Source organism: Coenobita brevimanus, chromosome 40, assembly GCF_032717465.1.
Source record: "Coenobita brevimanus isolate Jiangsu-jjx chromosome 40, ASM3271746v2, whole genome shotgun sequence".
Taxonomy (NCBI): Eukaryota; Metazoa; Arthropoda; class Malacostraca; order Decapoda; family Coenobitidae; genus Coenobita; species Coenobita brevimanus.
In genome coordinates this window covers 3,958,926-3,967,687 of record NC_136993.1, presented here as the reverse complement: position 1 = coordinate 3,967,687, position 8,762 = coordinate 3,958,926, and the positions used below count along the sequence as shown (strand labels likewise).

General features: G+C 44.9%; 2 non-coding genes across 2 annotated transcripts; one reads left to right on the top strand and one right to left on the bottom strand.

Moving 5' to 3' along the window:
- The first annotated feature begins 389 nt into the window (after positions 1-389).
- Positions 390-552, top strand: LOC145397341 (U1 spliceosomal RNA). Its single transcript, XR_013896921.1, has one exon. It is a non-coding gene; the product is annotated as a U1 spliceosomal RNA (small nuclear RNA).
- Positions 553-4,963: 4,411 nt separating this feature from the next.
- On the bottom strand, positions 4,964-5,152 carry LOC145397370 (U2 spliceosomal RNA). The gene has a single exon (XR_013896950.1). It is a non-coding gene; the product is annotated as a U2 spliceosomal RNA (small nuclear RNA).
- Between the last annotated feature and the right edge of the window lie 3,610 nt (positions 5,153-8,762).

The window sequence follows — 8,762 nt, the reverse complement described above, 5'->3', positions numbered from 1 at the left end:
TTTGAACTTTACGGATTTGAGACTGAATTTAACAACAATCAATCGATTTATGAAACTGAACTATACTACCTAGAATCGCACTATTTCACATTATAGTATGTCTACAATTCCAGCGGATTAGATTAGCAGTTCTACTCTGGGGCAAATTAAACAACTCTTGGTTAGTGTATATGCACTGCAAAGAGCATACAGCACAGTTGTATGGCGGATATTGATAAATATTCGGGGACTACAGCTTCAGGAAGCAGACCATATGAAACAGTACATTCGACAATAAACATATGAAGAACCTCAAAAATACTAGTTTGATCTGCTACCACAAATCAGCGCGAGTCAGGTTGAGGTGTGCAGTGATGGCGATGGTGGGTGGTGGTTGCGGGCAGGACAGCATACTTACCTGGCACAGGAGATACCGTGATCACGAAGGCGGTTCTCCCGGGGCGAGGCCCACCATTGCACTCCGGTGGTGCTGACCCCTGCGATTAACCCAAATGTGGTTAACTCGAGTGCGCAATTTTTGGTAGCGGGGGACTGCGTTCGCGCTATCCCCCATATAAATATATTGTGTGAATGTAAAAAGATGACAGTGTACAATACTCCAGAATGGAGACGGATTTCGTCGGAAGGGAGTACTCAGTAGTTTCCATTTCCCTCAACTCTGATGAGGTCACTTGAATAATCTTAAGAAAACGTTTATCAAACGGAAAGTATTTCAAATTGTTGGGTCATTATTGGTACAATAATTTTCTTTTTGTAGTTTTTTTTTCTGGAACAAGATAAGGAAAGTTTGTCTTGGTCTATGGATACGGACTATAGTACCTTAAAAAAGAAAAAAAAAATATTAAGACAAAGAATTTCCAGATATAGCTATTGTTTTTCCTAAGTTCTTTACCAACTACTTTAAAGTATTACCTAAGCCCTCAAAAAATATGTCTTCAAGGATATTACATAACTATACAGTACACACATCTTTATACACATAAAGCCACCTGTAACCACGGTTATCATGTTCGGTGCATTTGAAAGCTGTTGGAGCAGGGAATCATATTTGTTTATCCTGTCTGATTGGTGTGCTTGTTCAATGTTTTGCTGAACAGGTCGGACAGGGACGTTAGCTTCCTTCCTTGACCATGGCAGGAGACAAGTTGGGCTGTAGGGGAAGGAGTGAGCCTTGAAGAATGCTGGGATAGGGGGCTGTGTGCGCCGGGGGCTCTGCCTTGTAGAGCTGGCATGCAGGCAGTGGTGGGAGGGATTTTGTTGTATGGCCAGGGGGTTGGGGAATGATAGCTTTGGGGAATGTGTGGAGTGGGTAGGGCTAAGGAGGTGGTCGGATTACATAAGAACATAAGAAGAGAGGATAACTGCAGTAAGCCGGTTGGCCCATGCTAGGCAGCTCCTAGAAGAGTAACTGAACTACTAGAATGAGATAAGGATAGCAAAGAAGAAGGCTTTCCCCCTCCCTCCAAACCCTCCAGCCGAAGCCGCCAGGAAAAAGTCAGAAAGAACACTACTCAGTATAGAAAAACTGGCGTGGACATTTTACAGGAAAGTGTGAAAGGAGAATAGAGACTATCATAGCGGTGGCTGAATCGGTAGAGACGCGGCCTGCAGTCCTGATGGAGTCAGGTTCGAATCCCAGCTGGGGCAGGGAACAGTTTATGGATTTGAATTTCATAAAAGCAGACTTTCCTGATCTACCAGATAACCCGCCGACATGTCATAAAAGTACCCCCGCTAATACCAATACACCAGTCCTGTATGAGACAACCCTAGCATGTATTCAATATGGACGGTGGGTGTTAGCGCCGAAGTGGTGACATGTAGAGAGGTGTATGGTATGTAGGAGGACTACTGGGCCTTGAGAGCAGGCTGTGAAGCCTATGCCCAGAAGTCGGACACATAAAAAAAAAAAAAAAAAAAAAAAGGTAAAAGGAAAAAGTATGAATTAGTATTGGTTATAAGAATTTCTTTTTTCTATATCCACCCCTTATTTGTCATATGCTTATCTAGCCTATGGTTGAAACTCTCAATGGAAGAGGCAGCAACTACTTTACTAGGTAGCTTATTCCATTCGTCTACCACTCTATTACCAAACCAGTTTCTACCTATTTCCATATTGAAACGGAATTTTTCTAGTTTGAAACCATTATTTCTAGTTCTATCCTGTATGCTCACTTTAAGTACCTTGCTAATATCTCCCTTATTTATACCCTTCATCCACTTAAACACCTCAATTAAGTCTCCCCTTACTCTACGCCTCTCTAGCGAATGCAGGAGTCTTTTCAATCTGTCTTCATATGACAGGTTCCGGAGGTCATGTATCATTTTTGTCATTCTTCTCTGTACATTTTCTAACGAATTAATATCCATTCTATAGTAAGGACACCAAAATTATATTCCGTAGTCTAAAATGTGGCCTTACTAATGCTAGATAAAGTTTCAGTATTACTTTTCATGATCTATTGCTCACGCTTCTCGAAATAAATCCTAGGACCCTATTTGCTTTATTTCTCGCATTAGTACACCGTTGCCTTGGTTTAAGGTCGTTACTAATCATAACTCCTAGATCCCTCTCGCATTCCGATTTGCTAATTTCTTTCTTATCTATGCTGTAGTTATTGTCTCCAATAGTCTTCCCTACGTTAAGTACTTTGCATTTTTCAACGTTAAAATACTATTTGCCAAGTTTTAGACCATTTGGACAATATATCGAGGTCTTTTTGTAAGTTATAGCAATGGTCAGTCGAGTTAATGATACCCCCTATTTTTGTATCGTCGGCAAATTTGCTGATGCTACTACTGACTCCTAAGTCTAGAGAGGATAACTGCAGTAGGCCGGTTGGTCCATGCTAAGCATCTCCTAGAAGAGTAACTGAACTACTAGAATGAGATAAGGATAGCAAAGAAGAAGGCTCTCCCCCGCCCTCCAAACCCTCCAGCCGAAGCCGGCAGGAAAAAGTCAGAAAGAACACCACGCAGTATCGAAAAACTGGCGTGGACATTTTACAGGAAAGTGTGAAAGGAGAATTGAGACTATCATAGTGTAACCTGAAAAGGAAAAATTATGAATTAGTATTGGTTATTAGATTTTCTTTTTTCTATATCCACCCCTTAATTGTCATATGCTTATCTAGCCTATGCTTGAAACTCTCAATGGAAGAGGCAGCAACTGCTTTACTAGGTAGCTTATTACATTGTTCTGCTACTCTATTACCAAACCAATTTCTACCTAATTCCTTATTGAAACGGAATTTTTCTAGTAATTATGGGATTTGAGAACAAAGGCATGGAGAGAGAGAGAGAGAAAGAGAGAGAGAGAGAGACTAGGCATAGGCAGGAGAGAGTAAGAACGGAAATCAGTGAGGTGCAGTAAGCAATTATGAGATTTAGAGGAGGGACTCACTGACAGGCTAAAAGATAACGACAAACACAGGTGTGGAGAAATATGAAAAGGAGGGAGAGTTAGCTAGACAGATAGTTAGACATAGGTAGATAGATAGGTGGTTAAATAGCGAGGAAGAGAGAGAGAGAGAGAGAGAGAGGGAGAAAATTATATTCCTCTTAGTATCCACAGTTACATTGGTGGTGCAAATCCTTTATGTTTTATAAGTATTTTGGATACAATATCGTTTTCCAACATATATTTTATCTGTAGTTCAAGTGACAATAGTTGTGGGTTCCTGTATTCTAGCAATGTTCACACTCGAGAACATAATGATGAGAGTTTCAAGCATAGGCTAGATAAGCATATGACAAATAAGGGGTGGATATAGATTAAAGAAAATATTATAACCAATACTAATTCAAAAAAATTTTCTTTTCAGGTTACACTATGATAGTCTCTATTCTCCTTTCACACTTTCCTGTAAAATGTCCACGCCAGTTTTTCTATACGGCGTGGTGTTCTTTCTGACTTTTTCCTGCCGGCTTCGGCTGGAGGGTTTGGAGGGCGGGGGAGAGCCTTCTTCTTTGCTATCCTTATCTCATTCTAGTAGTTCAGTTACTTTTCTAGGAGCTGCCTAGCATGGGCCAACCGGCCTACTGCAGTTATCCTCTCTTCTTATGTTCTTAAGTGTGTGTTTGTTTGGCTCATGACACACTCGACACTGTCTGGCCTCATCCTCCACCTGCCAACCAAGCTGCCAGGGATAGTCATAGCCTAGTCTGATCCTGGCATGCACAGAGTCAACCCATCTACTAGTAATCTTTTTACCATACGCGTATGATGTGGTTAAAGCAACCTTATTGTAATAGTGTATAGACCTCCTGCTATATTGTTGTATAGTTCTCATGTTAATGACCTCCTCTGTTTGTATAGCTTTTATCTGGGATTTTATTTGTCTAATCGATAGTCCTAAATCATAATCGTGGGAAGATAGCCTGGATGCTTCCTTGGCAAGTACATCAGTTCGGTCATTGCCTGGAATACCTACATGTGAGGGAATCCAGACAAACCTCACCCTGATGTTGTCCTCCCTAAGTGTGGCCACCATATTCTGTGTCTTGTTGACAAGTTCGGACCAGGAGGGGGGTGCACACTGGACAGTGCTTGCAATGCAGCCATACTATCAGAGAAAATCACAGCATCATTCCTTCTTGTACTGACTTGCTGCAATCCCACCTCAAGTGCAACTATATAGTTCTTCCGGAGTGGAAGAAGCCCAGTCATATAGTTTAACTAGAGTCTCACTCTCATGACAGAACCTATCCCGTCTCATTACAGTGACCGTTACCCCGGCTTGTCCAGTTACAGTGTCAAGTGAGCCATCACGGTATATCTGGTCAGTATCATGAGTAGTCAGCTCGTCAGTTAGCCTCATCAAGGAAGGCAGATGAGGCCTTTTCTTGTGCAACAACCTTCATAACTTTCCCTTGGTCAGGTTTCCTGTTTACTATTTCGTCACGATGGAGGAGCCAATTGTTCCATGTTTCACTTTATTATATGATTTATTATTCTCCCCTGAGGGAGTGGACCGATCCCGGAGGTACTGCAATACCGGGCCGATCCGCGGCAAAGGTGGAGCAAGCCCCTAGCACTTCGCCATGGTCCAAAAATCAGATTAATATCGTTGATCCCACATGGGGATCGTATCAGATATTAAGCTGATAAGAACAGATTTATTTTTTATTGAAGAAAATCTTACAACACTTTACAGGAAAATGGCATTAACATTTAACATTACAGAGATATGATATTATGGTGAACTTATATGAAAATGTTTTGACATGTCCATGTTGTGGGAATATTTATTTACAGCCTTGTCTTTATGAATTAAGAAATGCATAGGACCCTTGGTGGGGACAGCATGTTTTGAAAAAGGTTTAAACTTGTTGAGCGCCAGTAAGGTGCTCAATATATATTTTCCTGCTCCAGCTTATGACGTCACTAACACAGAGTTTCCTAAACAGTTTCAGGTAAGACTTGGAAGCCAGTCTTCGCATTAAGCGTTCATTGCTGGGATCATAACCCCCTAGGGGTCCTACAACAAATGCTTCCACACTTACTCTCTCATGACTCATTCGCAGATCTCTTGCTAGATCTGCATATTTATTCTCTTTTCTTCTTCTGGCCTCCTGGAAGGCTTCCTCCCCATTTTCAAAGGGGCAGGTGATGTCCACTATTATCACTTCCCCGCCTTTTCTCAGCACTAAGTCAGGGCGGCCCGTGTCATTGGTGCCAGGCACACGTTGATTTTCCCTTAACACTTCCCAGTTCCTGCCCTCTGCAGCCCTCTTTACCCGTGTAACAAGGGCATTGTGGCGGTGCTGCATGGCTGCTGCGTGTCTCATGCAGTGGTTGACCACGTGAGGGAGGGTCTCTTGCTGATGATGGCATCTTCTGCACTGTGGGTTGGTTCCTCTCTGGCGGCGGGCTCCATTCAGTGGTAAGAGGTTCAGACGGGCGCGGTGGATGAATCTCCAGTCAGCAAAGGTGGTGAAGCTGCCATCCCGAAGGAAGGCAGATGAGGCCTTTTCTTGTGCAATGACCTTCATCACTTTCCCTTGGTCAGGTTTCCTATGTAGCATTTCGTCACGATGGAGACGCCTTTGGGTGCGGATTGTGGAGGCAATCTTCCTTCTGTGACGTTTGCAGAGGGCCTGGTCTTCAGTTTGGATGCGGAGATCATTGTCGTCGTCGACTGACCATTGTACGTTGAGGCGACCAGATGCGTCACGGGCACGTGACCACAGGGTTTGATGGTCAGATGCCCTGTTGCCCATTTCTTCTTTGGAGAGGAACAGACAGGCATCTTGTACGGATGGTTCCCCTCGTGTTCTTTGGGCTGCGATATTTTGCACATCTTTCCAGGCGATTTGTTCCAGTGCTTGGTCCTTAGAGGTGAGCAGCTTGAAGGCCGTGTCGATCAGAAATATGTCTGAGTCTTCTGCTGCGAGTGGGATTGCACAGGACCCTGCCCGGCTGCTACCATACAGATACTCGTTTGATGCCCGGGATTGTAGGTACAAAGTTTTCTTTATGAGTGGTCTCAGTGTATCATCAAGGTGCTTCCAGTCAGCTTTCCTGAGCTGCCATGTCCGCATGGCAAAGACGGCAGAGGGTAGAACAAAGGATTTTAGGGCGTCTATGCGTTGCCATGGGGCCAGTTTGCTGGTCAGGATAGTGGTTCCGAGGTCGACTAGTTGGTCCACTGATGACAGGTCAGGGAGTAGGTGGAATCCAACAGGTCTTCCCAAGAAAGTTGTGGGTTCACCATCTCTTTTTGCAGTAATTTGCTGACCATTTATCAAGAAGGTGGTGTCCCTTGTTCCCCTTGGTGCGTGTCCTGTTATGTGCAGGGTGGAGCACTTGGTTGGGTTCAGGGACAGACCTAAGGAGGCACAGATGTTGCAGGTTGCTGAAAGCAGGTGTTGGAGGGTGTCCTTTTTCCGTGCAATGATGGTGATGTCATCAGCGTAGGCCAGGCATGGGTGGGGATGTGCGGCATCCATACGTAGGCCTGCTTGTGTGATAGTGTGTAGGATGGGTTCAATGGCAATGTTGAAGAGAAGAGCACTGATTGGACACCCTTGTCTTACCCCTCGTTGCACTGGGATATCTTCAGTGTCCCCTTCAGCGGTTCGAAATTGTGTGGTGCAATCTGTCAACAGGTCCTCGACGATTGCAACGAGATGTGGTCCGGCTCCTAGTCGGCTGAGAGATGCCTTTATTAAGGAGTGGGAAACTGATCCAAAGGCATCTGAGATATCAAGGAAGGCAATGCACAGATCTTCCTGTTCACGTCTGGCCCTGTCAAGGTAATACTGGAGCAGGTAGTTGTGCTCCAGCACTCCATCGGCTGGGAGAGAACACTTCTGGCCTGGATTGAGAATGTCATTGTCAGTGCACCAGTTTCTGAGACGGGCTGCAAGGCATCCAGTATATAACTTGTACAGGGTGTTACACAGTGTGATGTTTCTCCAGTTTGCTATGTTGTTTTTGTCACCAGACTTGGGTATCAAGATGGAGTATGATGTCTTCCAAGCCTGTGGTATCTTTTTGGCTGCCAGGCAAATGTTAAAGATACCTGTGAGAACTCTGCATCCTGGGTCAGCCTTTTTCCACTGGCGGTAGGAAATGCCATCTTTTCCAGGTGATGTGTTTTCGGCTGCTGCTAATCTACGGTCGACCTCTGCTTCAGAAAATGAATTGACATCAACCTGGGGTCGGTTATCTGGCGGAGGAGGAAGGTTATTGACCGCTTCTACCTGCTGGACTGCAACCTTCATTCTTTCAGTGAAGTGTTGTTTGATGTCATCCTTTGGAATCTGACACTGTTCCCCTGAGCCCGACGTTATCAGACGGACTGCCCTCCGTCTGTTGTTTCTGTATATTCGTTGAATGGTCTTGCAGTCACTGACGTCTGTGGGCTTTTTCTTTCGTTGCTGGTGGTTGGTGTCGATGTTAAATGCTGATTGAACCTGCTGGGTTATAGTGTCCAAGAGACCCTCAAATGCTTCCCAGTCAGGGGTGCGGATGAGTTCTTTTACCATTGGATAAAAATTTCTCAGTAACCATTCCGCCTCTGCCGGATCATTCTCCTCGTCCTGGTTCTCTTCTGCTCCATTGTTGTCCTCTTCCACTACTCCTGCTGCTGTGTGGGCTGAAACTTGAGAGATGGTTATAGGCAGTGAAGGTGGTGTGTCACTGGCCTGCAACTGTGTGTCTGGTGTTGCTGACTGTGATTGCAGGATTAAGGCCTCCCCTGTTTGAGGGATGTTTTCTCGTGAATGTCGTTGATCACCTTGGTATATGTCTTGTTGTAAGTTTCTGGTTTCATCAAAATTCTCCCAGTCCCTGGCAAGGTGTCTCAGGAACTCAGGAGTTTCACTCCTAACAAGGACTTGGTCAGATCTGTCTGAGTTTGCTAGATTCGTGGGGGCTGGGTGGAGGTAGCCATCTTGCTCTGGACTGCTTTCATTCTCTGGGTGGGTGTGTTCTTGTGGTTCTTGGCATGCTTGTTCATTTTCTGGAGGCGAGGCTGGAGGAGCGGGAGAACTTTGGCCATTCCTTTGACGACATACTCTTTCAGGTGGTAGTGGGGGTGGCCTGTCTCTGTTGCCCTGCCATTCTTGGCGCTTGTGTTTCTCCTGGTGGTTGTGTAGTCCTTTCTTAGATGGAAAAGACTCTGGGCAAGTGGGGCATTGGTGTCTGTGTCTCACTTGTTGCACAATGATGCGCCGGCTGGCTTCGCAGTTAGAGTTGTGGGTTGTTGGCCTCTGTCCCAGAGTTTCCCCACATCCAGCACAGCAATTCGTGTAAC